Source organism: Acinonyx jubatus, chromosome D4 (genome assembly GCF_027475565.1).
Source record: "Acinonyx jubatus isolate Ajub_Pintada_27869175 chromosome D4, VMU_Ajub_asm_v1.0, whole genome shotgun sequence".
Taxonomy (NCBI): Eukaryota; Metazoa; Chordata; class Mammalia; order Carnivora; family Felidae; genus Acinonyx; species Acinonyx jubatus.
Genome location: NC_069391.1, coordinates 38,847,735 through 38,861,536, shown reverse-complemented (window position 1 = coordinate 38,861,536; position 13,802 = coordinate 38,847,735). Strand labels below are relative to the sequence as shown.

At 43.2% G+C, this 13,802-nt stretch overlaps 1 long non-coding RNA gene across 1 annotated transcript; it reads left to right on the top strand.

Annotated features, from left to right (window-relative positions):
- The first annotated feature begins 1,972 nt into the window (after positions 1-1,972).
- LOC128312186 (uncharacterized) lies at positions 1,973-13,792 on the top strand. Its single transcript, XR_008291142.1, has 3 exons — positions 1,973-2,220; positions 2,663-2,755; positions 13,616-13,792. It is a non-coding gene; the product is annotated as an uncharacterized LOC128312186 (long non-coding RNA).
- Positions 13,793-13,802: the final 10 nt, after the last annotated feature.

Here is a 13,802-nt window from a genome sequence, read left to right as displayed (position 1 = left end):
CCCCTTTTACTTAACTGTGTAATCCTGGGCAAGCAGTTTCGTGCCTCAGAACCGCAGTCTCCTCATTAAAGGTGTCTCTCCAGATTGACATGAAATGAAAGCAGATACAGAAAGTACTCTTGCATAGCTAGAGTCATGGTAGATGCTCAGTGAGTATCTGCTAAAGAAAAAAAGCCCTTCCTCCATCTCCTTTATTTCCAAACCTGAACAGATTCTTCCCACAAGTTTATAGTCCTGTGTACCAGGCATACTTCCACCTCTGGCTGGGGTCTTACCCTGAGCAGATGGATGACCCAGAACTAGTTGCCCCACACTAATTTGACTAATTTGACTGTTATTTGATCTTTAGATTCTGGGAGCCCTGCTCCCTAACCCTGAGAACCCAACACCACCAGCACCCTCACACATGCACTCACTCACTCTTCACCCCTCCCTCAACAGCTGTGCCAGGGAGGTAGCAGCATGCCAGGGGTGAAACCTGTCCTATGTGGCTGGCACAGCTGCAGATGTCTCACCGCCAGGGACATCTCGTGACCAAGAAGGGACAAACTAGCTAAAATAAACAGACAGGTTTGGCTTTATAATTAAGCCTGAGCAAAATTGTGCAGCAACATCCTCTTGTTCAGTTTAAGTGGTGTTCCAGGACCAGGGGACTCTGTGGAAGAAGCAGAGACAATGAACTCCACCTTCCATAATAAAAGGAGCAGAATCTTGGAAAGGAAGTAGCACTTTTAAAAGGGTGGCTCTTTGCAAACATCCTAGGGCTGGTGGAAAGGAAAGGGGGTGCAAAGGGAAAGAGCCAGAGATGGAGAGGGGCCCTAAGGGCTTTACCGGTGGGAGGCCTCAGTGCCTTCCTGACAGCTTGATGTATTTCAGTGCCAGAAACTGCTGACCATACCCTTTCTGTTTAAGTTAGCACATTTTGTTGGCTTCCTTGTAGGCATTAAGTGATTCTTTCCTAGCTCCCATCTGTATTCACTTTACTCCCTTTAATACACTTATGTCTCGGTCCATTCTTATTAATGAAGTCAAAATGTCCTGTTGTCAAGGATTTCAGGGTGGGCTAAAAAACAAACAAACAAACAAACAAACAACCCAACTGACTACAAAGAAGCAGTGAGGGCAGCTGGAGTTGCACCAGGAGGGAGGGATAAATTCAAGCTGCACTCCATGAAACCTGGAAAACTCCATCAGCTTTTCCAGATTCTCTCCAGCCTCCACATCCCCAAGGACCTCATTGTCCCTAAAGAAAGCTATTAGTGTGCATAGACTAATGAGACCCTTCAGTCACTGGAACGGGAGAGACACAACGGGGAGTCCGTTTCTGCACACTTGGCAATAGGCTGCTGGAAACACCTGGTCCTTCTCTCCACCCCCCCCCCCCCCCCCGGGCTCCAGTCAAGGCAGTGCTGGCTCCTTCAATCTTGGCTGCCCCAGGGCTTCTCCTAGAAGAGACACTCCTGAGGAGTCAGAAGACTCCTTTGGTGGGTCCTAGCTGCCATCTGGGACTCCTGCTCCCATCCAGGGGACACTATCACAGTTTCACCCTTGACAATGGCTTTGGGGGAGGTCTTCTTGGAAGTGAAAAGGAGTTATTAATGAAAACCAAGGTAAAGACACTAATGGGGATCCATTGTTTACTTTGGAAATAAGGAATTATTCTCAGGTTATGGTGGTGAGGAAGGACACATAACTGTTAGGGCAGCCCTTGTTTAAACATGGATTCACCTTCATAGACTAAACTCATTTAGTGGCTACTCACACTTCCTCTGATAGAAACCAATCCTGTGCACAGGAAAGAAGCTATGTAGCAGCCCCTCATCTCTCTGTGGGACCTCACTCCCCAGAAAGCACCACAAGGCACCACTTGGCAGTTTCCTCTCGGGATAGCACCAGGCCATCTCCACCTCCACAGAACATGCACCATGAGTTCTAGTCAAGACTTTGTAAGTCTCAGGAGTCACGGCATCCACACAGTGATGCTATGATTCCAGAGTGACTATCTCACAATTCTGGGCAGGGCAGAGGGACTTACAAAAACAACACAACTTTAGTCTCTCCAGGAGTATCCTACTCTATTACAGTTTTTACTGTGATTAATCAAAGGGTATTCAAGGCTTGTTTATAGCTTCTGTTAGCTGGGATAGTGAGAGTCTCTCCCTGAGGAAGCATCCATCCTTGGGTGAAGATTAGCTCCTGGACTGGCAAAGATTCTCCCAGGTAATTGTGTGCATACAGCCAGCCTTCTGCAGTGAGGCCCAGCTCCTCTGGTCTCCTCTTTGTCCTAAATCATAGCACAGGCTTAAAAACAACCAAAAAAAGAGGCTTAGACTACACAGCACACACAGACATGCACATGCTGTAGGTGGCATATAGAAACCGGGGTCCTGCTGGGCTGCTTCAGCTGTACTCATGTACCCCAAGAAGGGACAGCAATCTCCCTGAGCTTCACCGGTGAGGAGAGACTCAGGCACCCAGCTCTCCAGCCCGCCCAGAACTCTGCTACCTGCTCCAGTGTGTCACCTGTTCAAGAACAATGCTTGCCCCCTCCTCCTTTGGGTGCTTTGTCAGCTGACATAGAGCAAAACTTCCATCTCAGAGGAGGCAAACCTGCTAAGTGCGTCCAACTAGAATGCCCAGGGTCTTTTTTCTCCACCCACAGCATCTTTCCTCTGAGGGCTAGGAAAAGCCACCCTCCGCTGGCTGCTATCTGATGTCCACACCAGCTTCCTACTCCAGGTTCTTCCATTCTAAGGTGGGTTTAGTACTTTCCCTGTCATGGACGAAAGGTGTCTGAATGTAGCCATTCAGGGTTATATCACACTTCATTTGTTTCTGCATTCACTCTTTCATCAAATGTAGTTCCTAGTTAGAAGCAGGGCAGTGGTGGTAGAAGTAAGACCACAGATTCAGAAATTTTTGAATGTTGGCTTTTGCACTTACTTAAATTACATGCTGCAAGAAATGGGAGAAGCATGTATCAGCCTGAAGCTGGGTGCCTGCTTCACTTCAGCTCAGTTCTGCACACACCAGTGTTTCCTGGGTTCCCTGTTTACATTGAGCCTTTTCTCCTTTCTAGAAATTGTTTTGGAATTCACAGGGGAGAGAGGCCCTTGTGTTCATAAGTAAACAAACTTATGCATTGCACTTGAAAAGTAACCCAAGGGTATATTTTTGTAGCCAGGGAAATAACAGTAAACAAAGACAAAATATACATCTGAAAAGAGATTCAGATACACATTTGGAAAGAAAAGGAGACACTGCATTCCTTCAGAAGAAGGATGGGGATATGGCAGAGGTGGTAAAATACTACACATACTTGTATTCATTGAGTTTCTAACTTTTAGAATACATGACACAGACTTCTTCCAAATTCTGGAGTGTTGGGGTCCCTGTTACAGCATGGGAGGCACCCCGGGGGGGAGATACAGTTCTGGACCTGGGGTCAGGCTCCAGATGACTACAATAATGATGCTGAACACAGAGAGCAAGACCCTACCATCAATAGGCTCACAGCCCAGAAAGGCAAATTCTCAAAACAGAAGCACAAATGTCTGACAGGACATTTGACCCTTGCTGTGCATCAGAATCACTGGAGACACTGTAAAAACAAAAACAAAAACAAAAACAAAAACAAAACGGTCATGCCTGAGAGGCACCCAGTCTCCTGAATCTGAATCTTAAGTTTGGTTATCATCTCTACTGCCAAGATTTGCTAAAGCCTCCACACAACACAACTCCCTCACCCATGTTCCTGTACGTGCTTCCATGCTAGATTTTATCACACTCCTCCTTAACCTATGCATCCACCTGCACTCCAGGTCCTGCTGGACTCCGATCCTGGCAAGTCACAGAAATACCTATCATATGACTAGAAGGTGCTTTTTTTTTTCCTGAAAATGGTTGGATATTCAAAATTAAACTTAATAGTTAAGTTTTTACATTAATGATTGGAATCATATGTGATATTTCCTTATTAATTGGGATCCGGGCATCCCATTTATCACTCCAGAATTTAGAAGGAAATTTCCTGAGACAGACTCATTAGTTTAGGCAGTGACCGTGGCCTAAATCTTTTTCAGCAGTGGGATTGAAAGGTGAGCCTGGGAAGGGGAGAGCTGTCAGGCTCTGACTTTCTTTCTTGGCCAGTGACTCACATGCACCTGCCTCATGACAAGGGGGCCAGAGAGTAGATGGGACGCTGTAAGCGTCACCCAATTACCAATTTTCACATTTCAGAAAGACCTAGAAATAGGAAACCAACAGACTATGATAAGCCCTAAAACCATATCACATCTCTTTCCATACAGTTTATTCTCAATTGCCAGTGTCATCAGCTGTGTCACCAGGCAGTGACATATACTAGTTCTCCTCAAAACCCCTCTAGTAGCAAATGTCCCACGGGGTCTGAGTCAGAATCACAGAATTCTGGAAATGCAAACCTGACAGTGATCTTCCTAATAAGAGGGGAACTGTTAATATTTCTTGAGTACCTACTATGGGCCAGCCACTTCATGCATTTTATTTCATTTAATCCTCACATTAACCCTGGTGTGTAGGTTTTGTTGTTCTCACACATTGGATGAAAAAAACAGGCCTGGGAAGGTGAAGTGATCTGTACAAGGTCACGTATCTAGTGACCCAGATCCATGTAACCTATAAGCCCCAGTTTCTCAAAGTGGAGACTGTATACAAGACAGTGTGCCTACAGTCAAAAGAATCCACATAAACACAACACATCCTCTGAAGTTCCAGTTTTATTCAATGGTAAATAATTTAAAAGGCCATTTTCATTAAAGCAAACATGCATTTATGATGGAGGGGGAATACAGATTTGCACAAAATGCAAAGATAAAACATGAAACTTTAGGAAAATTCTTACTTGTGGCAAGCTACTTCTGCTTCTGCCTCCCAAACCCCAAGGACTCTTACCATATGCCCCAACCAGGAGGAAGATTCCCAAAGATTTAAAAGCAGAGTCATAAGCCCAGACAGAATTTAGGAAAGGCACCCTCAAGGAAAAGATGGGGGAATGGCTTGTCATTAAAGAGCAAAGAGTAGTGACTCCATTTTGTAGGGAGATTCAATTTCAATATCCATCACTAAAGGAATATAAATCAGATAAGGCCATTTGTTGTCAAGACCCTACCCACCTGAGTGACGTTCTCAAGAGGCTTCCAAAGGTGTCCAGTCAGGAAACAAGAATCTACACTCAATGAATGAGCCAGTGACAACCCCTATCTTCCCCAAACTCCCCCAACAGGCACACACACACATCACTTCTTGTCTCCATCTCTCTCATACCCAGACTTTCCTGCCCCTAAATCCTAGGGATCTTTTTTTTCAAACACACACAGAATCATCTTTGAGGTGGTTGCAATCATCAAGGATCTGATTTTAAGCTAGGTAGGCCAGCCTATGCTCTGTTGAGGCTTGAATTCTTCCAGAGAAGTTAATCAGTGAATTTTGAAAAGGATGAAAGGATGGACTCCAGCCAGGCCCTCAGCCCAGTAGAGCTGGGCACAACTTCCTGGCATCCTGACATTAGTTGAAGTTAATAGGCTTAACTAAGAAAACCACTGACTAAGGCAAAACAGAGCATTGCCTGGCTGAGTTGGAAAGGAGACCTGACCCAAGGAAAGAGTAGTGGCACCACATCTACAAACCCATTGCAGCTAGTCTGCAGCTAACCCATGCTTAGCTCCCTAAACTCATCTGCTCCCCGATTCTACCGACCTACTGGTCTTTGCCATTCCCTTTGACTGGGAGGCTCTCTTCCTCACCCATTGCCTGACTAATTCCTACTTACCCTTTAGACCTCAGCTTCAATGCCGCTTCTTCCAGGAAGATTTCCCTGATTCACTCCAGCCTAGCAACTTCTTGTTTACTCCCATAACACCCTGTATTTCCCCCATCCTAGTGGTTATCAGACTGCATTATACTTGTCTATGTACTTACTTGTGAATGCCACAAGGGCATGAATCCTCAAAGACAATGCCCCGCACATGGTTAAGTGCTCGATGAATGCTTTTTAAATCAATGAATGTTAAAGATACACTACAAGTCCCCAAGGATGCCCATTGGGTCACAGGAATACACTTTTCTGACAACCCAGCCACCTTCAAGGCCGACAGCAGTAAGAGGGTGCTTTGGAAAGGGCTGGCAAAGGAGAGGAGCCCAGCAATTGAGTATCTCCCATGTGTACTGAGGACACAGAGATAAAACAGAAATGGTCTTTGCACTGGAGACACTCACTCTAATGCAGGAAACTATTAGGGACACAATAGTAAGGACAGATTGTTTTTGGTACAAAGCTGAAATGGAGACAAATGTGAAAACCAAACTGGGTGAGCAATGCCTTTGCTTACATACTAATCTTACTTCTTAGAATGTCTCACTAGACAAATATTTTAGAAGGAAATATTAATGAGAACTCTGATATATGTAAAATGCTGTTTATTTGTAAAATAGTTGAGAGTCAACAAAACCCTTTCATATGTATCATTTTATTTCATTTTACTCATGTGTCAAATATTTCAGGGATGCTTCTTTATACTACACTAACATCTACTATTTGGCTACTTGGGAGGGTTCAAAGATAACTACCTTTAAGGAGCTTGGAGTCACATGGGGAGATAACTTATAACTGTAATTTAAGGCAGATAAAGACAAGAGCTGGGTAAATCAGGATTATTTCTGTTGTAAGTGACTCAATCTGGCTGAACTAACAAAGGAATTATACTTCTCACATAATGAAAATCCCCAGGGATATCTTTATCCAGGGGCTGGAATAATGTATACCAGTCCCTTCTCTCAATCTGTTGGCTTTGCCTTAGGCTGGGCTGGCATCACTCTCAGGCTCCATCATGGTAGCTACTCACAATCTCTGGCTCAAATCTTCCAAGACCTGATTTGACCTAACAATAGAGCTTCTCTTCTCCCACAGGTGCTAATGAAAATCATGGCCTGATTATCCTTGGCCTGAGTCATGATCATGTACCCTCTCAGGAGCCAATCTCTGAGCCATGGAACAGAATTAGCTAACTGACAACCCTAGGTCACATGTCCCTCCTCTAAGCAGGTGTGGGGTCAGGCCCAAACAATGGGCTGAAAGGAGAATAAATCTTGAGTAGTCAAGTGTCATTAACAACAGTCTGATCAAATGCTTGAGACTTAGTCCTAACAACAGCTTTGTGTTTTCACGCATTTTACAAATGAGAGAGGTGAGACTAGTAAAAGCAAGAACAGGACTGGGATCTGGTCTTTTGGCTTAGTTCTGTGTCCCCTCCATTTGTGTTTGTTGGAATGTGAGATGTGACAATACTTCTTTGGGTGAGACATTACAAAACATTCACAAGCATCATAAAACATTTCACATCCATGGCTCTAATACCAGTGACAGCTGCCTCCCATCACTATGACAACTAAAACTGCTCACACACATTTTCAAAGGTCCCCTTAGGGGGCAGCACCTCTCTCGCTTGAGAAAAACTGAATGTTACCGAAGTGAACCTTATTTATTATCAGGAGTTTCATCTTTCTCAAAGTTCCTAAATGGAAACTCTAACAGTTGGCTTCAGAGATAGACTGAGCTTTTTATTGAACACCCCTTAAAAATTCTCTAGTCTAACCCTGTAGGCCAGCGGTTCTGGTCTAGAGGACAAGGGATGAGTAAGGATGGCAGGAAAAGGATGGGCAAAGAATGTGCTCCAGGAAGGTGAGTGGAAAGGATTGGAGGTGGTAGGTCTTGGTTTCCCATTAATGCTCCTCTGCTTCAGATACTAAAACCATAGAATTAACACATTTTTATCATCAGGATTCAAGCAGTTTCTTAGGAAAGACAGTATTATCTTCCTTTTACTTAAGATAAGAAATTATGGGCTTGTGGGAAGTAGAGTGTTCAATTCTGAACGGTACCCACTAAAAAAGACATTGCCAAATTGATCTGCACTTTGATGGAGCAAACAGGATAGGTGGGAATTTGAAGCCAGCTCTTCACACAGAGAACACCTTCAGGAATAGGCAAAGTTACACCTGGGAAACACTCAAAATGTGACAAGAAAATTGGCCTCCTGAGATACTGAAGACAATCACCCAGGAATAGACTTGGAATCACCTTATACAGCCCAATAGGCAGAACCAGGTCTGATAGAGGAACAGAAAACACATGAGCAATGGGAGATGTCTAACAGCAAAGTGAGTCATCTGGTAAGGTAGTAAGTTCTCCACTGCTGGAGGCATCCAACCACACCCTGAGGTGATGAAGTGGGTTTGAAGTTTAGCCTCTTAAATGTACTCAAGAAACACAAAATGGATAAAGTTTTAGTGCTCCACACACTGCTAACAGAGACTACATAGAGCATGTGGGTTTTAAGTTATGCTCAGTTTCTACTAGAATAATAGTACCTCTTCTCCCCTATCCAAAAAGCCTATCAGAACGTAAGTGTGAGAGACATTATTATGGGATAATTTTTTAGTCTGTTCTAATTAACAAAGGCAAAAAGGACATCTTTAACAAACTTGCATTCTTTATTGATAATGTAATACTTTTATCCAAGCAAGTAATCACTTGGTAACTACTGGCCTCAGCAGTCGCACTAGGTGATCTCTAAGGTTTGTCCAACCAAAAGTTGAGTCTAAACCTAAAACTCCATGGGCCAGAGCACCTACAGGGTGTTTGGTAACCCTTATCCACAGGACTTCTGGCAGGTATGACATGTACTATTATGCTTCTGGCTATCTCATGGGTAACTAGAGGCCCACAAACACACAAAGGTTAAAATGACTTTACACGTCCCCCTAGAATTGCCAGGGAAAGTGGTAGCAAGTTTTAGAAAGCAATTGTGACCTCTCTGTGTCACTCCTTTGTCTGAAGAAATACCAGTCGAGACAGCTCTCTTTGTAAAGGGTCATCTCTGTCCGTTAGCTGGGCTCTGAGATAGAAAAGATGTTTGGCATTACCAGCTTCCAGCAGTGAAGCCATTTTAAATAAGAAATGCTATGAGATTGTGGGGTGCCAGATCAGATATTACAGAGGCTGGAAAACTCGCAGTTTACCTGGAAATTCCATCGTAAGGACCTTTCCCAATCTTTGATCTTTGAAGCCACTGGAGCCGAGATACCTGGCCATTGCATACTTTCATCACATCAAGTCCCTATGAGTGGAAACATTCTTCTATTTTGTACTATAGGATTTGACACGAATTCTAGGTTGCTGCTTTGGTGAAATTACAAAAATGGATATTTCTGGGGGACCCCAGGGACATTAGAGATTGTTGGAATCAATGCATAGAAATGTGGAAAAGTGGGTCTTAGTCTTTGTCAAGAGGCTCAGAGAGTAACTGTGCCTTATTCTCTTTGTTCTCACCAAGAAACAAGTAAATACGTTACTGCCACCATTGTCCCTTCCGTCACATCACCAAGGTCATTTTTTCTGCTATTCAGAATAAAGTGGCTTCATTGTTGCCTAGTTGCAAGGGCTCATGGGAGGAAACATTCCTCCAAAGAGATCTATAACCTTCTAGGTGGTGTTATCCCCATTCTTATTACCGTGGTTAGACTATGTGCTGCTCTTCTTTTCAAACCTCTGCTGCAGCACCACCATCATCAACATGTATTTGTGCCTACTCACCCTCATGCAAATTAAAGCAGAGTTATTGCCTGGCTCTCATGGTGCTTACCAAAAGGCTGAGCAAAATGAATATTCGCCCTCATGCATTCAGAAAAAATATTTACTGAACACCAATATGTGCTTGCTTGGTATCTCAAGTTGATTCTACTTGTCTTGTTTCCAGATGAATTACCTTTCTATTATGTTAGTTACCAAATATTCCAAATAAATGTAGAGGCAGAAGCTTCATAAAAATTATAAAAATAAGGTGACATATCTCAGGATCCTATAGTCAACTCTTTCTCCCTTCTTTATTCACTCTATACTTCTCCTTGGAGTGTAAAATGTCCTTTCATGATCATAATGATCACTTAAAGTCTACACCATCAGTCCATGTACCAATGCTGAATTTCAGACCTGAATATCCAACTACTAGCCAATCATTTTCAGAAGTCTGGCAAGAAATCAGATTCATGATGTCCCCAAACCAGAATTCAACATTTGACAACTGCTGACCTCTCCTCACTTCCCCCTCACTTCCCTTACCAACAAACCAGTTCTCCTCCATGTACTTCCAGTCTCAGCAGGTGGCACCAGCATTGGTCCCTCAGAAACATCATTGTCCAACTGGACTCCTTTTCCTTCACCTTCCACATTAAATCAGACAACGTCTCCTACGTTTGAACTACCAAAGAGTCCTCACAACTCTTTTTCCCTTTCATTCCCACAGTCGCCACTGAGGTCCCAGCAACCCTCACCCACACTATTTCTCTGACTGGTATCTTGGCCTCTGGTTAAAAAAACTCTGCATGATTTTTCTAATACACCAATCTGATCATGTCAGCCTCCACCTGTCTCCCCCACCAAGTACTTCCAAGTTTCCTCATCCCTTAAGGAGTAACATCCAGGAGGGATCTAACCTTGCATTTTCTCCATTCTCCCTGCATTTAATCTCTGTTTTGGATTCATCCATCTTTATTCATCTCCATATTGCATATTAGCTCTTGCCACTATATCTTTGCTCTTGTTTCCTCTGCCTGATTCTTCTTCCACTTCATCCATCTGGTAAATTCTTGTTTGTGATTTAAAATCCATGGTGTGCCACCTTTCCCTGAATCCTTTCCTGACTCTCCTCTCCTTTTTGTCTCTGCATCATACACCTGCAGTGTCTATTCTTATCCCACCATTGTCACTGTAAATCCTCTAGTAAGCCATGAGCTTCTTGAGAGCAGGGATTGTGCCTTAGTTCTCCCTGCCTGCTTGGTTCTGGGTACTGAGCCTGGCAAACACTAGAAGCAAATGCCTCTTTGTAAGTATAAAGGAGATGCTCTCAAGTAGACTCCAAAGGGGAGGGACGGAGAGAGAAGTATGGGTTTTTGTTTTTTTAAACCATCAGCAATGTTTCTCATCCTTTAAAGATGAAAGTTTAGATTTATCCATGAGGGCACACTATTCCTTTATTTCTGGAAAACTTTAATGATCCTTTATGCAAAAGTGAGCTGTGGTCCTCAATTGCAATGGGAGAGCTTCCAGAGACAATGTGGATCTGGCCTGTTCTACATGAAAATAATAAGTGGTAGTCTTATGAAGAGGCATTCCCCAGATTATCATGCTACTGAGATACTGGCCATAAACTGCGAGTGAGGATGAAATGGAGTGTTTCCCTGAGTCAGTGGAGTAGGGATCTGGATCATATAGGCAGGAACTCGGCAAGAGCACTCATTTTGTAGGGATGCAAACTGGCTTAGCAGCACGGGCACAGGCTGGTTGTAAGGGCAGAGATAACCAGGAAGGGATCCCTGTAGGAGAGCATGGCCAAAGGACTTGATAAAAGACGCCTATGGTGTCCAGTTGTTGTTTTTTTCCTGTGGTATCTATCCATTGTTAAGGCATCCCTAACTCCCTGCATCATTCTATCACCCCTAGTCTCCTATAAAGTTTTGTGAAATGTCACAGCCCCATTATAACTGAACTCTGGGGGAATTAATATAGTGGCCAATGTCTACTGTCATAGAATAAACACAAATACCTCCAAAATAGTCTAAAATAGAGACAGAGTGTATTACCCACCAGGTAAAGAAGAATCACATTCCTTAAGAAAAGTCAGTGAGTCTCCTGCAAGCTGAAAGTGAAAGGGACAGGTACAATATGGAGACAGGGAAGTTTTTTCAAATTCCTGATTAGTTCAAAAGTGGATTGTACAGTCTCTCTTCAGACTGGCTACTTTTCTGGTTTAGAATTATTGAGACACAGGTATGGTTCGAAACAGGTTTGGAATGGGCTGCATTAGGCTCTTAGGGGTTCCAGTGTTGCTCACTGGGCAAATTTGAATAGGCATGCTTGAAGCTTGGTGAAATTTTTATTTAATGTTTTTGTTGGAGTAAAACAGTACACAGATAGTTTATAACAGTCTGAGTTTTGACACAGAAAGTGGCCACAGTTCAAGGTCAGATGTCAGTCCAAGGTAACAAGCAACAACCAGGGTAAATTACAAAATGTTTCAGTGTTCCTGAGAAATTCCTATCGCACCCTGGAGATGCTTACCTGGTAGAATATTAGGGACTCAGATGATGGATATTTGGCTATTAAAAGAGAGAGACTTCTGAACTTGGAGCGACTAGGGCTACCAGGGTTCCTGAGTATCACCCCCAATTAAATTACCTTGAAACCCAGTTCCTCCCTACAATTAATAATATTGACTCTTACCTTTGTATCAGTTGAACTCAGGGAAAACATCACAGCAGAGTTAAAGGTGGGAAACTGGATCTATTCTGCATAAAGACAATCATGCTCTGAGTTACACACCAACACCCACAGATGCCAGTTTTGTCTACTTAAGCAATGCAAGGCTTCCATAATTTTCTTTAAAAAATATTATCATTTCCTTTCCTTGAAAAATTACCAGAGGTATTGTTCTTTTTTTTTTTCAACACAATTGAAATTGTACATGGTAGGGAAGTTTTTAATTAGTCCATTCCGAGCAGGAACTGTGTGTGCTCACTGCAGTAGAAGCCTAATAAATTACTTCATAATCTCAACTGGAGGCTTTGTGTTGGAAAAGACTCATTAGTTTGCACCAGCAGCCAGCAGCTTCCTGTGAAAGGTCTTAGAAACATGCTGCAGTAGGTGTAGATCAAGTTGCTTGGGCAGAACTTCTGGGGCAGTGAAAACAAACAGGCCTGCATAGTAACGGAAGCCATGCACATCCAAACTTCAGTGTCTGGGGACAAAAGAACTTTTGGAAATTGCATGCCAGCCCCTTCTGTCCAGTCCACATTTTGCTGCTCATAAAGCTTTTCTCCCCCATCCTCCCCACAAAAGGCTTGTTTACTTGCCTCTCCGATCATCCATATATATGTGTGTATATATATATGTGTATATATATATATATATATATATATATATATATATATATATATATATTAGTGTGGAGAAATCAAATGCTTGGAAATATTTGTCCCAGACTAGTAAGGCAATGCTTATACAGTTCTGTTGAGACACACACACACACCCACACACACACACACACCACAGATAGATACATAACACCAGTGGGCAAAATGTTATTAGCCCAGCTGATAATAATAGTTCCTCTCAGGGGGAGCATAGGATTTGATATGTTAGTAAGTCACTTGGAGGAAAGGTTGAGACCCCAAGAGGCATGTTCTAATGATAAAAGATGTTCTGTAAATTGCTTTCTAAGGAGAGAGGGTTTTGCTGATCTCAGGGTTCTAATATTGTTACACCCTGGTGGTTTCGTAAAGAACTTTGGTTGATTGTTGGGGTAGAATTGCTCTACAAAATAAAGAGGTGAGAATTTGAAACTGGGGGTGGAGGGTTCAGGGAGAGAGGTGTGAACCAAGAAAGCCAAGCTTCCTAAGCAAGAAAGGAAAGAATGAAAAATGTACTTCTTAGCAGAGCAGGAGAGGTGAGGTGTCTTAGGGGGATTTTGAAGTTACTTGCTATGGCATGTACATGATAAACTCCTCCCTCCATTTACCCTAGAAATCAGTTTCCCAGAAGCAGACCCTGAGGCTAGGATTCCTGTGCAAGGGGCTTATTAAGGAGGTGCTCCCAAGGGAGATGAAGAAGGGAACAGAGAAAATGAGACAGGGAAGAGGGAAAAGTCCAGGTAAAATATGATCCAGGCAAAATCCAGCAGCCTGACTCCACAGGGGAACTCTGGAGTGTA